Source organism: Lynx rufus, unplaced genomic scaffold (assembly GCF_022079265.1).
Source record: "Lynx rufus isolate CCGP_SWC_20201006 ecotype Redwood Valley unplaced genomic scaffold, mLynRuf1.p SCAF_2, whole genome shotgun sequence".
Lineage (NCBI taxonomy): Eukaryota > Metazoa > Chordata > Mammalia > Carnivora > Felidae > Lynx > Lynx rufus.
Window position 1 is genome coordinate 145,219,401 of NW_025814834.1, and position 18,049 is coordinate 145,237,449.

Here is an 18,049-nt window from a genome sequence, read left to right on the forward strand (position 1 = left end):
ATAGCACTTGGCCCATAAAACTTGAGGTGTTTGCATTTAATTAGTAAAGGAAAGGTGCCCTAGCAAGAGGACATCCAGGTGAAAGGCTCTGGGTAACCTGGCATCATATGATTCTGAAATCAACAACTCTGATTGGTTTTGGCTCGATCCTTTTTCAGATTTCTCCAGTCTGAAGAAAAGGTGTCCATTATTAGTTCAGTAATATTTCCAAGTGGCTGCAGGGGGCCTGGCTGCGTGCCAGATGCTGAGGCCATCACGCCAGCTTCAAACAGCTTGTTTTACCGGCTATTCTCCCACGTCTTCCTCCAAAGCCAGGTTCCATGACATCTGCATGCCACTTCCACCTTGCCCTTCTGTGCTCCCCCAAGGAGCCACCCGCAGAGCCTTTGGTATTCACTTACTTATAAAACACCTGTGCACCAGGCACAGGTTTGGGGCAATGGTGACTCAGGAGTGAATAGAAGTAGGAGGAGACAGACAATAAACAGGATAAAATAAAACAGAGATGCAATATATAAAAGATCGGTATGTTAGGCAGTGAGAGAAAAAGATAACACAAGGAAGAAGAGTAGGAGTCTGGCATGGGGCTGAGATGGGCCAGCCAGGGCGGCCCCTTTGACAAGATCTGAACACAGGAAGGAAAGGCAAAGTACAAACGGGAGGTAGCAGCTCACCGCCCCAGGCACCCAGAGGAAGATCCTGGCGGGGCTGGGGGGAGCTCTGGACAAGAAGCAGGAGAAGAGGTCAGAGTGGGGCAGGCTGGAAAGCAGATCAGGCAGGTCTGGTGGGCTTTTGTAAAGACTTGGTTTTGTTCTGCATGCAGAGGAAGTCACTGGAGGGTTTTGAGGCGAGGGGTGACGTGGCAGGTTGTAGTTTTAGCAAGGTCACCCTGGCAGCTGTGTGGGGAATGGCCTAATAGGAGAGCAAGGGAGAAGTAGGTGGCTATTGCAGAATCCAGGTGAGACACAGTGAGGTCCTGGACCAGCGTGTGATGGTGGCGATGGTGGGAAGTGGTCAAATCCAGGATATATTTTAAGGTTACGGCAACAGAGTTTATTTACTGATTATGAGATATGAGAAAAAGAGAGGGCCTGAAGAACCTGATACACCTCTTTCCAAAGGTCTGGTGGGCCAGTTGACTGTGGTCTCCCCAGGCCTCTGTCCTGCATTGGGGCTTTTTAAGAAAAATTCCTTTTTCATCTATTAAGATTGGTGGTGGTGGCCTTCTGTGATAAAAGGATTCCCTTGTCCTCTTACAGACCTGGGAAGCATTTATTTTCTAACAGAATTTTTCTGGGGACTCTCTCCTCTCTGGGGACAGTGGTCTGCTCACAGCCAGTCTCCAGGCCAGGGTTTCTACCCACTTGTCCACACTATCTGGGCTCCTCTTCTTGAGCTGACTCAGCACTGGCTCTGCAGGACCCCCTCCATCACTGAGCAATATCAATGCAGAGAAGTCACCAGGCAGAAGAGAGGAACGGGAAGATAACATTCGATTTACTACATACACAAGAACGAGCACAAATGGAAAAGGCTCATTACACGGGGCACTGTCAGATCAAAAATACAAGAGCAATTAGGACACAGAGAAGAAACTTCTGTATGAATGTATGAATTTTTAATTGGAGTGTGGTTGATATGCAATATTATATTACTTCTAGGTATACAACACAGTGATTCAACATTTGTATACATTAGGAAATGCTGGCCGTGGTAAGTGTAGTGGTGACTGCTGTCACCAAACACATTGTGAAAATATTACTGACTGTATTCTCTATGCTGTGCTTTTCACCCCCATGACTTATTTGTCTTATCACTGGATATTTGTACTTCTTCGTCCCCTTACCCACCTGCCCTCTGGCAACCACTAGTTTATTCTCTGTGTTTATGAGTCTGTTTCTGTTTTGTTTTTTCATTTTTTTTTTTAGATTCCACATATTAGTGAAATCATATGGCATTTGTCTGTCTCAGTCTGACTTCTTTCATGTAGCATAATACCCTCTAGGTCCATCCATATTGTTGCAGATGGCAAGATTTCATTCTTTTTTATGGCTGAGTAGTATTCCTCTGTGTGTGTGTGTGTGTGTGTGTGTGTGTGTGTGTACCATATCTTCTTTATCCATTTCTCTATTGATGGACACTTGGGCTACTTCTGTATCTTGGTTATTGTAAATGGTACCGCAGTTGGCATAGGGGTGCAGATATCTTTTCTGATTCACACTTTTTCCTTTGAGTAAATATACCTAGTAGTAGAATTACTAGATCATATGGTATTTGTATTTTTAATTTTTTGAGGAAACTCCATAGTGTTTTCCAAAGTGACTGCACCAATTTACATTCCTACCTACAGTGCATGAGGGTTTCTTTTTCTCCACATTCTCACCAACATTTGTTACTTCTTATCTTTTTTATTCTAGCCATTCTGACAGGTGTGAGGTGACACTGTGGTTTTGATTTGCATTTCCCTGATGGTTAATGATGTTGAGCATCTTTGCACATGTCTGTGGGCCATCTGAATGCCTTCTTTGGAAAAAATGTCTTATTCAGGTCCTCTGCCCATTTTAAAATCACATTCTTTGGGTTTTTTGGTTTTTTTTTTTTTTTTTTTTGGTGTTGAGCTGTATGATATATATATATATATATATATATATATATATATATATATATGTATATACACACACACACACATATGTATACATATTAACCCATTATTGGATATATTATTTGCAAATATCTTCCTCCATTAAGTAAGTTGTGTTTTGTCTGCTGATGATTTCCTTCACTGTGCAAAAGCTTTGTAGTTTGAAACAATCCCAATAGTTTATTTTTGCTTTTGTTGCATTTGCCTGAGGACACAGATCAAAAAAAACATTGCTGAGACTGACATCAAAGAGACTACATTTTTTTTTATTTATTTGTGTTTTTTAAGGGGTTTTATGGTTTCAGGTCTAATATCTGAATATCAAATATCTAATATTTGATCCATTTTGAGTTTACTTTTGTGTATGGTGCAAGAAACTGGGTCTAGTTTCAACCTTTTACATGTAGTTGTCCAGTTTTCCCAGTACCATTTATTGAAGAAACTGTCTTTTCCCTATTGTATATTCTTGCCTCCTTTGTTGTAGATTAATTGACCATATAAATATGGGTTTATTTCTGGGCTCTCTATTCCGTTCTATTGATGTTAGTGTCTATTTTTGTGCCAGTACCATACTATTTTGATTACTACAGCTTTGTAGTATAACTTGAAATCAAGGAGTGTGATGCCTCCAACTTTGTTCTTTTTCAAGATTTCTTTGGCTTTTGAGGGTCTTTTGTGGTCCCATACAAACTTTAGGATTATTTATCCTAATTCTGTGAAGATGCTATTGGTATTTTGATAGGGACTGCGTTGAGTCTGTAGATTGCTTTGGATGATATGAACATTTTAACAATATTAACTCTTCTGGTTAATGAGCATAATATATCTTTGCATTTATTTGTGTCATCTTCAGTTTCTTTCATCAGTCTCAGAATTTTCAGAGTACAAGATTTAACTTCCTTGGTTAAATTTATTCCTAGAGGGGCACCTGGGTGGCTTAGTCAGTTGAGTGTCCAATTCTTGATTTCGGCTCGGGTCATGATTCCAGGGTCATGGGATCAAGCCCCGCATCGGGCTCTGTGCTGAGTGTGGAGCTGACTTAAGATTCTCTCCCTTTCCCTCTCTCTCTGTACCTCTCTCTCCCTCTCTCTGCCCCTCTCCCCCACTTGCACATGCTCGCTCACTCTCTAAAAATAAAAGATATTTAAAAAAATTTACTCCTAGAAATGTTTTTGTCGAATGCAAATTGATTGCATGTAATGGAATTGTTTTCTTAATTTCTCTTTCTCCTAGTTTGTTATTAGTGTATAAAAGCACAACCAATTTCCATATATTCATTTTGTGTCCTACAACTTTTCAGAATTAACTTATTCTAATAATTTTTTGGTGGCATCTTTAGGGTTTTCTCTATATTGTATCATGTCATCTGCAAAGAGTGACTGTTTTACTTGTTCCTAACCAATTTAAATGGCATTTATTTCTTTTTCTTCTCTGGTTGCTGTAGCTTGGAGAGGGAAAAAAAAACCTTTCTGTGGCCAAGTATTCTTTTTAAAGATGTGGTCTTTTTTAGTTACTGTTTGTAGCTCTGCCAATAGTACTCCTGTGAGATATTCCAGGGCAGAATGAAACTAATCACCATTATATGTTCATTACCAGCTACCACATATTTGGATCAGAGCAAGTGATTGCTGAGTTTTGGTTTTTACATTTTCTTCCAACACAGGTGCACAGAATTTGGTCATCCTGACCAGCAGGCAGCCCACCCTGCTTCTGCTGGGCTTTTTAGAACATGTTTTTTAAAGGTCAGGGAAGAAGACATCTCCTATGATGCATTGTGCATTAACTGCTTGAGTGTGTTTTCTCATACTGGACATGTTTCCTTCTTAATGATGATGACAACTCAAAGCTTGAGGTACTTTAGAAAGTCATCTATCTGCCTCTGCTTCTGTGTGTGCATGTGCTGTCTACGTCTGTGTATGTGTGTATGTGTGCTCTGTGTACATATGTATGTGTGTTCTCCCGGGGTGGGGGGGAACCCTATCCTTTTGTTGTTTAAAGTATTTTGTCATGTGGGGCCCCTGAGTGGCTCAGTCAGTTGAGTGTCCAACTTCTGATTTCAGCTCAGGTCTTGATCTCACAGTTGTGAAATGGAGCCCTGCATCAGGCTCCACAAACGTGGACCTTCCTTAAGATTCTCTCTCCCTCTGCCCCTCCTCCACTCACGTGTGTGTGTGTGTGTGTGTGTGCGTGTGTGCGTTATCTCTCTCTCTCCCTCCCTCCCTCCCTCCCTCCCTCCCTCCCTCTCTCAAAAAAGTATATTGTCATGCTACTCCTTTAAGAAAATAATCTGGGGCAATAGTCATGGAAGCAGTTATATTTAGGAGTTTAAAATTATATGAAATGATAAATGGATATAAAGCAACAGAACAGACTAAACCAAATTTTAAATTGTTTTAACTTTTATTGAGTGTCTACTAGCTATTACAGGCATTATATATATAAGAACTTGCTTAACATTTGTAATAATCCTGGTTAGGTAGGCATTATTTATTATTTTTGTATTTTAAGTAGGCTTCACACCCAACATGGGACTTAAACTCAGGACCCTGAGATTAAGAGTCACGTGCTCTACTGACTGAGCCAGTCGGGTGCCCCCTAGGTAGACATTATTAACCTTATTTTATATATGAGGCAGAATAACTTGCTGAAGAATATGCAGTTAACAAGAGACAAAACAGGTTTGAATCCAACTTTGTCTTACTTTAAAGTCCATGTTTATTCCCTAGGGGCTCCTGGGTGGCTCAGTCAGTTGAGCGTCTGACTTCGCCTCAGGTCATGACCTCACAGTTCGTGGGTTCGAGCCCTGCATCAGGCTATGTGCTGACCGCTTGCTCAGAGTCTGGAGCCTGCTTCAGATTCTGTGTCTCCTCTCTTTGCCCCTCGCCCGCTCACACTTTGTCTCACTCTGCTTCTCAAAAATAAATAAATGTAAAAAAAAAATTTTTTTTAAAGTCCATGTTTATTCCCCTATGTCATGTTGGCTTTCAAAGAGATCATACAGTCTATCTATAAGGTGAAAATGTCCTTTGCCTTGCAAATGACCCACAAGAGTTTGTGAAATACTGACGAGGGGAAGGAAGGGGGAGCACTCCACACATTCAAATAGGACAGACATTAATTCTCTGGAGTTATAGCTGAGTAACGGTCAGTAGATGGCACATCTCTCACTGTGCCAAACTTACTTCTTAGGAAGCACAAGATGAAACTGCTGGTGTTGTTTGTCTGAAGGAGGCAGAAAGGAACTAGGCATGTCTACACAGGGAAAGAGCAGGCATGGGTCGTGGATCAGCTCTGTTTAGGGGGCTCGGCTCCGAGGGCAGCCCTAGTTGAACTGTATTCTTGCTGGAACCACGCATATCTCCTCTTCACACTTTACCTGCCCGTCACAGATGCAAATCAGGAGCTGTCAACAAAGACTTGCAAGGGTCCCCCTGTGGGCACCCTACCCAGTGTCTGAGATTAGAATTATAAGTCACAGCAAGTTGTTCCTGTCTTCTCTCTGACAGTTTAAAAGAGCTACTGCCACATCTGGTTAAAGTAACTTTGTTTTTCCCAGAGGGAATCTTTGTTAGAATATTTTGCTTTCTTGCAGAATCTACTAAATTTAAAATAGCCACAGAATGAAACTATATATCTATATATGGAGATATAGCTGTAGATCAATATATAGATAATGTAGGTGATATAATTATTGCTAATAACTGAAAATTATTAACTACTATCTATGATATATTATATGGATATAGTTATCTGTTATATATAGCCATAATGTATAATATATATACATTATATATATATATATACACTCTATGTATCTATATAACTATAGATATATAGAAAAGAATACATAGATATAAGGACAGATATAACTATATCTGTATATTCTTACCCCGTTAGTGTTTTTGTTTATTTAAAAAAATTTTTTTAATGTTTTTATTTATTTTTGAGACAGAGAGAGACAGAACATGAGCAGGGGAGGGGCAGAGAGAGGGCGAGGCACAGAATCTGAAGCGGGCTCCAGGCTCTGAGCTGTCAGCACAGAGCCCGACGCGGGGCTTGAACTCATGGAGTGTGAGATCATGACCTGAGCTGAAGTTGGACGCTCAACCGACTGAGCCACCGAGGCGCCCTTAGTGGTGTTTTTTTAATGTTTATTTTTGAGAGAGAGAGAGACAGAGCATGAGCAGGTGAGGAGCAGAGAGAGAGGGCGACCCAGGATCTGAAGCAGGCTCCAGGCTCTGAGCTGTCAGCACAGAGACTTATGTGGGGCTCCAACCTACAAACCACAAGATCATGAATTGAGCCAAAGTTGGATGCATAACTGACCAAGCCACCCAGGCACCCCTAGTGTTTCCAATAATATAATTTAATGTAGAAACATTTCTGACTTATAATACTGTATCTATATATATAACTGTATCTATATCTATCCATATATCTATACCTGTCTATATCTATATCTTTTTTTATTTTTTATAAAAATTTTTTAATGTTTATTTATTTTTGAGACAGAGACAGAGCATGAATGGGGGAGGGTCAGAGAGAGAGGGAGACACAGAATCCGAAGCAGGCTCCAGGCTCTGAGCTGTCAGCACAGAGCCTGACGCGGGGTTTGAACTCACGAACGTGAGATCATGACCTGAGCTGAAGTCGGATGTTTGACCGACTGAGCCACCCAGGCGCCTCTGTATCTATATCTATCTATCTTCCTCTTTTAGGAGGCACTAGCCTCCTCTCCTGCTGGGTCTTGCTGACAAACACTCTACCTTCATGTATTAGCTACATAAGGATTCCACCTAGACCCCATTGTTCCCAGCCCAAACAAGACTGTGGGGAACCAGGGCTATTTGGTTATTCTGGGTACTTTGCAAAGGCCACTGCTACTAAACAACTTTGGGCAGTTGCCCAAGACTTTCCGTTATCCACACAGTAAGCCAAAACAAGGAGGTAACTCAGAGGCAGGGAAAACATGCCAAGACCCTGGAATTTGTTCTCTATTGGCCATCTTTCCTTGAAAGAGCCACCAGAGCAATTAAAAATCAAACAAAAGAGAGACCATGCACACACACTCCTGTACCTCAACGTTCCGGAAGAGACCCCGAGGGGAAAATAAAATTTAGGAGGTTTGTTGAACCCACTGTAGAGCTGATCCAGAATTTAAATTGATTCCATAATTTATTGCATTTTAATTAGCAATCACAAGAGACCAAGTATTGTTTACTCTCTTGTTAGGAGCTCTAGCTGGAAACAAATACCAGGGAGCCTTAATAAGGATGAGTTATATTTACTGTTTTCCATTTTACAGTCTTGTTATAATCATCACAAGAAGAGATTCATTTAGTGTTCATCTGTTCTTGGTATGACATTTGTTGACCACTAGGGTGACATAAAATCAGAACATACCCCATAAGCCAAGAAAGAGCCTCCCTACTCCCACCCCACCCCATGCTTACTCCTTCATTGTTTTCAATAATATAATTTAATGTGGAAATACTTCTGGCTCAGGTTAGATGACATGAGTTCCCATGTGCCATCGTCACCCAAAATGCATCTAAATGACTGCTGTTGGTTATTTATTTAGAGCAGAATAACGTTACAGACAGCAGACAGCTGCATTTGTATGCGCTACTCCAACACGGAAACATTAGCCACATCAGACAGCTGAGAAACTGTTTGCTTGGTGCACACCCGTTGGCTTATTAGATTACCCATCCAATGGCTTATCAGATTTTTGTTTGTTTCATTCTATGTTTTTGTCTTTTTAATGACATTTCCTCAGGGCCAGAGCTTTTGGGGTTTCCAAACAGCTCTTGCTAATCTAACTCAAGCAGAAAGAACCCTGAACTTCTCTATCTGTGGGATGGGAGTCTCTGGGACAATGCATTTCTTTGGGAGCACTCTGGGTCCCTGTTCCTCCCTAGGAACATTCTAAAATACTTTTTAAATACCACTGTGTGTTATTGCAGTGATTCCCATCAGTCATCCCAGCTCTGCTTCTTGGATTGGGCTCCCAGCATGTAATCCAGCTCATTATCTCAACCCTAAAGGATGTTTCATTAAGCGAAGGAAAAGGACTTGATTCCAAAAGGCCACCCTCAAAACAGGGATGTTTTGTGTAATCTGAATACAGATACCCTTTTGAGGCTTTTCATTCAAAATGGACTTTCCTTCAAAAGTAGGTAAAGTAGGTGTCATTGTTTATTTATTCTTTTTTTTTTTAAACCCAGTTTTTCCACCCAGCCACAGAGGCACCAATCTGATGCTTGGGCTTTAATTAAAACTTGCTCCCTGTTAAAAAGCTCCTATTGTTCTTTCATTTAAATAGGATTCTTCTTAGATCTTTAACAAGACCACAGAGGAGTAATAAATCTAAGTAATTGTCCTTATTAAGAAGAGATTATTCTCACAAGACTATAACAGTCACCAAAGTAACTAAAGCCATTTCCAGGTAGCACTTAGAGTGTCCTCCTCCCACCCAAATACAGAAATGCCTCGTTAGTCACTTTCTTTGCAGCTCAAATTAAATTAGATGGCATTCTGTTTATTTTTCACACCTTTTGCTAACAGAAGAGGATTTTCCCTTTGATGATATTAATCAGGAAACCTCGAGTCCAATTGTGCTGAGTTCATGGGATGGAGATGACCTCTTCTTCTTTCCTTCTTTCCTTTCTTCCTTCCTTTTCTCCTTCCACAACTGATGCCTGAGTTCTTGCTGTGCCAGACACTCTGCCAGGCATTAGTGAGTGGTTCAAAGATGAAAGACATAGTCCCTTGGATTGTATATTATCCATTCATCTAATATTAACTAAACATCTTCGAGGTACAAGACACTGTAGTAGGGGCTGAGTTTTTAGAGGGGAAAAAAGCCAGACACAGTTCCTGCCTTCTTGGAACTTGAAATGTTACAAAAATGTAGACGTCAACCCAATGATTTCATAATTGGTTAATTGCACCCCTGGCAAAAGTTACAAAAGAGGGGACAGGGTTCCAGGGAGTTACAGAATTAGCGTATCAGAATTAGCCACTTAGTTTTTCTGTGACCTCTGCTCTCCTATCATACAAAACTGCCAGGGAAGATTTCTCATTTCCCAAGTTCTAGGTAAGCAGTGGCTCCTGATGTTTTCAGCTTTTATTTAAAATCCATGTTTTAAACCAGCCTCCCTTGGTTAGAGAAAGCTTAGTTAACATGTCTAGAATAGAGTCATCAAAGAAAAAAAGGCAACAGACCAAAACACCCATCACAACTTTACTTCATAGACATGTGCTTCAGGTGTGCGTGCCTGTATACAGGTGAACTTGCCAAGAAACAGATCCCCTAAGGAGCTAGGGGAGGGGGCTTTACACCAAAAAAGACAAAGTATTGCTTGCCAACCTATTGGCCCCAGTCTTTGTTTTCAGATCTGGAAGGCACAGCATACATCAGTTCAGCTCTTATTCACACTTCGTGTTGAGTATACTGTGACTTCTTGTTTGTGAATTGCTAATATGAACTGAGAAGTCTGTTTCCTCCAAAACTGCCAGCAACACACAAATTGTGGGTATTACTTGCAAAATTCATTCTCAGTATACAAAAGAGAAACACCCTAGAGCTGCACAGAGATGAAAGCTGAAAGCTTGCCGTCCAAAATAGAAAATATTCATCGTATGGCCAAATCAAGGGCTCTCTTTCATCCACCCAACAAGTCCAAAAGTTTTCTTGAGAAACAAGATCAGTAGTTCCATCTGCCGGGAAGTCTTGCTTTGTGCCCATCACTACCTTTGGGGATTGCCCAGGGGCTGATCTGGACTTCAGTGTTGCAGACTCAGTACTTTAACAACCAAGAACAGATCCTTTTTCTTGGGGGTAGAGATTCATTAGCCAAGTAGAGAGACTGAAGAATAAAGGCAATTTGCTGGGTCACTAGTCAGCAATGAGAAATAACCTCCATCAGGACCCCAGTGCTCAAAAGTCTCCATGACTAATATGTTCTTTTCCTGAAGGTAGACTCAGAGTTGTGAGCAGAATTGCCAGGCCGGGGGGGGGGGGGGTGAGTGGAGGAAGGGTAATGGGATCAGAAAAAGAAGGGATAAATGACTTGAATATGAAACCAAATGAATATAGACTGATGCTTCCATCTGGCAAATGGATCTAGAACTAATTGGGGCTTGAAGACTAGAATTCAACTGGTCTCAACTCTCTGTGTTCATCTTCACATCACAGATGCCTTTGTAAATGAGACCCAGTGACTCAGTTTATTGAGTTAGACCCCCTTTGACCTGGACGAATCTTTCCCAAATAGCACTTTGCCATGCACAATAAAGTAATTGAGAGAGTAGCCTCACAAGAGCCTTGTTGAGGCCGTAAATATAAGGCTGTTTCCTCTTTACCAAAGAATAGTGTTTCAGGAAAAAAACCCATCTCGTCTTGTATTTGAACATATATGATATGTATAATAAAGTTAAGAATCAGTAATTGAGTAATTCCAGAACCATGACCTCAATGGGGTAAGAATCCTTTCCATGACTTCCTATTGCCTCCGAAAATACTGGTTTTTGGAAGAAATGGGTATAGTATTGGCTGTCTGGAGGAAATGAGGGAGAGAGGGTTCTAAAAATAGTTGAATTAGGTAAACAAGGGGGAAATAGAAAGGCACCGAAGACAAACATACCTACTTCATCACTTCGGGATCCAGTCTCAATCCCCTACACTGGCATTCAAGGTCCTTTGCTTATGCCATCAGCACATGCCCTTGATTCTCTCCTTTTTCCAGTCTTCCAGCGCTGACGAGCTGCTCTTCTAATGGATGTAGTCTTCCCCTGTGTATGTTACACTTTCCCTGTGTTGCTGGTGGGGTTTTACATTGCTAGTAGGGGCTCTCCTTCATGTGACTTTGCTTCTCTCTGATGTTGATCTTATTGTTTGGTACTCGAAGGGCAACCTTATTTCCTGGTTCTTGGGGGTGTGGGGTGAGGTTGCAGGGAGTACATACTGAAGCTCCAACTATACAAATAAAGGCTCTATCATCCTAATATATTTCTAACTACTGACATGAACAAGGTTTGGATTTGGGCAGGCACCAGAATGCACATGTATGAAAATGCATGTACCATCATCTCTACTTTGAGATCCTCTAATGGGAAAATCCTTTTGAATGAAGATGTGATGGCCTAAAGTGACAAAGGAGGACACTTGCATTTTCTCTAAGCTCAATAGAATTTATGATTGTAACTTTGTGTAGGATGCGTTTGGACAACAGATGTTCAGTGAAGAATATTTGCAGATAATGATCAGAAAACTATCAAGTGCTATATAGATCTAACCATATATTTCCAGTCAGGAAGAGAATGATGCTTTTAAAGCCTAAGACAGACCTGTAATTCAGGATATGCCACATATTCTGGGCTTATTTATGGGTCGCCGAAATAATAGGGTGGATTTGTCTTTCTTACCAGTTCCCTTTACAGAATTCTTGCTGCATATGTCATTACATTGCTTGTATTATTAGATCCATTTCTTGACAAGCAAAGAAGCTGTCCCCCCATGTGCTCCTTCTTCTAACACATACGGCTGTCCCGTGACTCAGAGTAGGAGAGGGGAAATTTAGAACACTTGCCTCAAAGGGTCTCTGGCTTAATGACTGACTAGCGACATATAAGAAAAAAAAAAAAAGCCTGCTGGATGAGATAGAAAAATCCTAGAAAGAATGGAAAATGACTTTTTAGTTTTAAGATTGTCTGCAATGGAAATGGCTCCCCTCTTGTGTGTGGCAGAGGCTGTCGGTGCTCATTCAGATCCCAGGTGTGTATGCCAGGCATTTGGGGCCTGGCTCCTAAAATGCCCAGCAAGATCTTCCCTGGTCCCTCACCTTGCCATCTCTGTGCCTGGAACAAAGGACTCCGCTATGTCAGAGCCACACGTGATGTTAGGAGCTGGAACCCTGACCTCATGACTTCAAGTCACACAACCAGCAACATGCACGTTGGACTTTGTGTGAATGAAGAATAGCTTTCATTGTTTGTTGTGTTAAACCCCTGAGATTGTGTAGCTGTCAGTTATCACACTCACCTAGCCCAACCTGACTATCAGAAGCAGGCAAACCCAGTGAGTAATATGTTACCAAGGTACTCCATGGATTTCATCATCAGGCACATGTATCCTCCTTGTTCTGATGTATGAATGCAGATGCACCTACAACCCAGGTCACTTTTTCCCTGGGAATCCAGCCAGCTCCCTACTTTGCAGCACATTTGTAAGTGATTTTCTTATGAAATAAATATTCCAGATGGAAAGCCCCATCAGACCTAATATTGCACTCAAACTTAACCTGGGGCCTATTCAAAATAGGCTCTGCTTTAAGGCTGGGTCTGAGTCTGAGCCGATGTCCTTGAGGAGTAGCCAGATCCAAGTTTGAACCCAAGTGTAAGCCAGTGCCTGGCACGTATTGGAATCTCCACAAACATTGGTTGAACAGCGAGATCGTGAGGTACAATCAAGAAACAATGTCAAGGGTTAGAGGCTGGTAGAAAGTACAGTGGATGCCTGGGTGGCTCAGTCAGTTAAGCGTCTGACTTTGGCTCAGGTCATGATCTCACATTTCATGAGTTTAGCCCCGCATTGGGCTCGGGCTGTCAGTGCAGAGCCCACTCTGGATCCTCTGTCCCTCTGTCTTTCTGTCTTCTGTCTCTCTCTCTCTCTGTCTCTCTCTCTGCCCCTCCCCCCTGCCTCTTTCTCTCTCTCTCTCTCTCTCTCTCTCTCTCTCTCAAAAAAAAAAAAAAATGTAAAAAGTACAGTGGAGGGGCACCTGGGTGGCTCAGTCGGTTAAGCGTCTGACTTCGGCTCAGGTCATGATCTCACAGCTCGTGAGTTCAAGCCCCACATCAGGCTCTGTGCTGACAGCTTGGAGCCTGGAGCCTGCTTCCGATTCTGTGTCCCTCTCTCGCTCTGCCCCTCCCCTGCTCATGCTGTGTGTGTGTCTCTCTCTCAAGAATAAACATTAAAAAAAAATTTTTTTTAAGTACAGTGGAGCAGGAGGCAGCAGTCTGAGAATGGAGTGCTACCTTGGCAGGAAGGCTTGCATGGTATACTGAGCTGCCTAGAGGTGCGTGTTTTCTTTAAGCCCAAATTGAGGTTCACAGCAAACTTAGAAAGTACAGATAGTTCTGATATGCCTCCTGCCCCCCACATGCTAGTCTCCCCCACTATCAACATCCCCCAGCAGAGTGGTACATTTGTTATAACTGATGAGCCTACATTATACGCCATCATCACTCAAAATCCATAGCTTATATTATAGTTCACCCTTGGTGTTGTACATTCTATAGGTTTTGGCAAATATATAATAGTTTCACTGCCCTGAAGATCAGAGGTACATTTTTACAGTGAACACAGGTAAGCAGCTTTGTCCACGGCTTTCTCTTCTGAGGCATTTTCCCAGCACACAGCCAAAAGACCCCCACGAATTCTTCAGAGATCCATGTGGGAAAAGAAAGCCCACCTAGGATCCTGGCAGATATGCATAGAGAATGTGGCTCCATTCCCAGCATTCTCTGGAGTTTAGCTTGAGACAATAATAAGAATCCTATAGGATCAATGATCTCACTCGTTTGGACTACAGTAAATCTCTCCTATATTACTGCTCAGCCTCTGAGAATATTATATTGGGTCTCATTTTATTAAAGAATGTCGTGCATACCCAGAAGTCGCTATTTAATTTTTAGCTGCAAGATACAATTTTGAAAAACCATTATCTAGAAAGTGCAATAATCAAACAATACAATCGTGAATGTTAAACCTCCTTGGAATATTATTTTAAATGCTTGCCTGCTGGAAGCAAGAGTTGACAAGGAAGTGTGTGACTTGGTCGGCTTTCTAATTTGTCACAGCATCTACACTTTCCAACAAGATATACTTGTTAAGATATGGGTTTTTTTCCCCTCTGGATGATTGTTTTGAAACTATCAAAAATGCAAAATCCTTAAATAAGGAAGATAGATTTGCATTTTCTATTCATTCCTGCCTTAGATGTAGGATTAAATCACTTTAAGAGACACAACTGAATCTTTTCTCAGAGGAGCCAGACGGTCCACATACATCACCAATTGCCTCTGAGTTTTCTGGCTGCTCTGTGAGATCAGACTCGTAAATTTTGTGACATATGGAAAATATCAGAAAACCACAGCATGCATTTTAAAAGGGTCCAGAAAGCAGGACTCATGCTATCGTGATACATCCCTGGTAATTCACCATTGTTCCCATCACCCGTCCCTGACTCTCTGTGGAGAGGACCCAGTGGGTATTTGGCCAGGGACTGGGAAACTCAGGGGTAATCCAGTTGTTTGGGGGGGTTGTTCCCCCCTCCCCACCACATACTCCCCCCCCCCACCTCTCTCTCAGCACATGTTTCTTTGTACCATAACCCACATATCTGTCTTTACTATTGGTGTTTAACTGACAGAGGCCAAGGCCTAGACCTTATTTTCCTTATATGCCCTGAACTTAGAGGTACTCAAACCAATGAATGTGTCCACCTGCTTGGGGAGCCTGGGGATGGAGCAGGGATTCACCGTAACTCCTACCTTCTTTTATGCACACTAGCTTCACGGCCTTAGGCAAGGTACTTCACCTTTCTACACCTCAGTTTCCTTGTCTATAAGATGGGAATGATGATGATGTCCACCTCCTCGGAGGCTGTGACTGTTGGAGGATTTATACATGTATTATACTTAAAATGGTACCTTGCAATCAATAAATCTTAGCAAACAAAATGAGCTCTCAAAAAATGTGAGCTGTCCTTATCAGTCATGATAAATGTCATTCCAAATGGCCAGACCCCCCTTGACCTTCCCACATCAGCCCAGGGTTCTCTTCCAAGTGTGCAAGTGAAGGCGATTGGATTCATTTGGAGAAGTGATTCGCTGGGGCCGTCAGGGATGCTGCTGAACAGAGATGGGGGTGTTTTCCCTGAAGTGGCCTACCTTGGCTGTTTGAATGACCCAATAGTAGGAATTCATCAACATCTGCTCGAGAAAAGAAGATCCTAAACACAACCTTCACACTTTTCCCAGACCCCGTCCCTAAGGGGTCCTTGGATGACACTGGAAAGGGTGGCAGAGTCCAGACCTGACCTTGGCCGGCACTTCAGGCTCTAATGTGCCTGAAAGTCCACAGGCCCAAGGACTCTGAAGGGAAGTGGGGGATGATGATCCATGAAAGCAATAAGTTTCACCCTGCAGGGAGCATGGGAAAAAGTCCTGGCCACCGGCTGAGGTTAGTTGGTACCTCAGAGGCAGAAACTATGAAATCTCAAACGTGTAGGCAAGGAAAAGACGATGTTTGGAGGAGAGGGAGAGGCAGTGGGTGGGGAGTGGATAGAGCTGGAAGGCTGTCCTAGACACAGAGGCGGTTCTCCATCCTCAGACCTGCCTGGTCCTCTAAGCAGGGGGCTGTGAACTGAGGAAGCAACATATCTGGGTGTTATCTGGGGGCTTTAGGGAATGGAGAATAAGAACAAGCCTCCCCAGAGCCATTTTCACTGGAGACTCTCCCACAACGGAGAGGCCCTCATCCATAAGAGGTTTTGTGATGTCGGCCCTGGGTCCACAGACGGGTGATTCAGGAGCAGGTCCCAACTCTCTGTCTACCTGTTTGGGGTCTTTGGGTGGTCACTTCGCCAAGCTGAGACTCGCCCCTCCTGTGAAATGGAGTTAATATGCCTCCTTCACAGAGCCATTGTCCATCTCTAATGAAATAAGGCTTGGGGCACCTGGGTGGCTCATTCAGTTGAGCCACCGACTTTGGCTCAGGTCATGATCTCATGGTTTGTGAGTTCGAGCCCCGCATCAAGCTCAATGCCGTCAGTGCAGAGCCAGCTTCTGATCCTCTGTCTCCCTCTCTCTCTCTCTCTCTCTCTGCCCTTCCCCCACTCATGCTTGTGACGTGTTCTAAGAGCTATAACATGATAGATTAATAACAGGCATTTCACTTATAATAATCAGTATTTATGATGGTTTAAAGAATCCTGGGTGGTAGAACTGAGCCAGGTTTGGTCTTTAGAACCAGCAGCCATGGCAGCAATGAAGGGAGAGTCCCCCTGGCTCTGATGCCCTTTTCCAACCTGGCCTCACTCCCTCCTGTATCCTCCACAGCCTGGCTAAGGCTGGCAATATAGGGTGGTAGTTGAAGGTATGGGGGACCAAACTGCCTGCATTTGAACCCTGTCTCTGTTACTGAGTAGCTTCATGTCCTTAGGCAACATATTTAACATTTCTATATCTCAGTTTTCTTGTCTATAAATGGGGACAGTAGTGGCATCTACCTCATAGGATGGTTTCTTGTAAACACCAAATGGTTTATTACATGTATTATACTTAAAATGAGAGCTAACAAAATGATTGTGCAAAGAATGTGAGCTGTCCTTATCAGTCATGGTAATGTCATTCCTAATAATCCAACTCCATTGACCTCCCTCATTTGAAGAACACTGGGACCTCTCCACTCTGGCAGGCCACTGGGAAGCTGGGAAGAAAAACGTTAGGAATTTCTGCAAACGTGAAAATATCTTTCTAAGGAGAGAGAAGAGGGGCTGTTTGCGGGTCATGCGTAGCTTATATGATTCACTCAGAACCAAAACTGGAGCTGTTGCCTAATGATCCAAGCTGACCCACCACAGAGGGAAGCTATGATCCTCTACCATCTTGGATCAGTGGGACCAGTTCTCCTCTGTTCCTCCCATGCGCCTCCGGTGAAGAATCATACACTTTAAGACTGGAAGGGAGGTGCCTGAATGGCTCAGTCAGAGGGCTCTTGATATCAGCTCAGATCATGATCTTTCTGTTGGGAGATCAAGCCCTACATTGGACTTAGTCATAGTCATGGAGGCAGATGAGGCTGGAGTCAGTGGAGGCAGATGAGGCTGGAGACCAGAGGGTATGAGGCTTCATGTGCCTTGTTAAGGATTTGAGCTTGGAGGATGGGAGCCACAGCAGTTTTGGGCAGAGGAACTATGCAATCAAATGTGTAATCTGGAGAAGCCATTCAGGGGCTGGCAGGGTGGAAAGTGAGTGGGGTGGGCAGGCCTGGAGGAGGTTGTCCAGTTAGCCACCTGGAGGCTTGGTCCTATACCTTTTCCTGGTTCCCTGGTGAGCAGTAGGACTTTCCAGAGACCCAGGGAACCAGAGTCACACTGACATTCTACATGTTGCCAGCAAACATCCACCAGCATGGCCCCCCCAGTCCCTGCCACCATGTTAACTGTTCTCAATCATCCAGGTATTTCCCTCACCCAACACAGCCCATGTACTTCAGGTGGAAACTTGACTGCTCTCCTGGGACATGAAGCTTAGGCTAAAGTGAATGATGCAATTCTATCCCCTGGTCACAGTGTTTGCTTTAAGAATGAGCAAGTGAGGGGCGCCTGGGTGGTGCAGTCG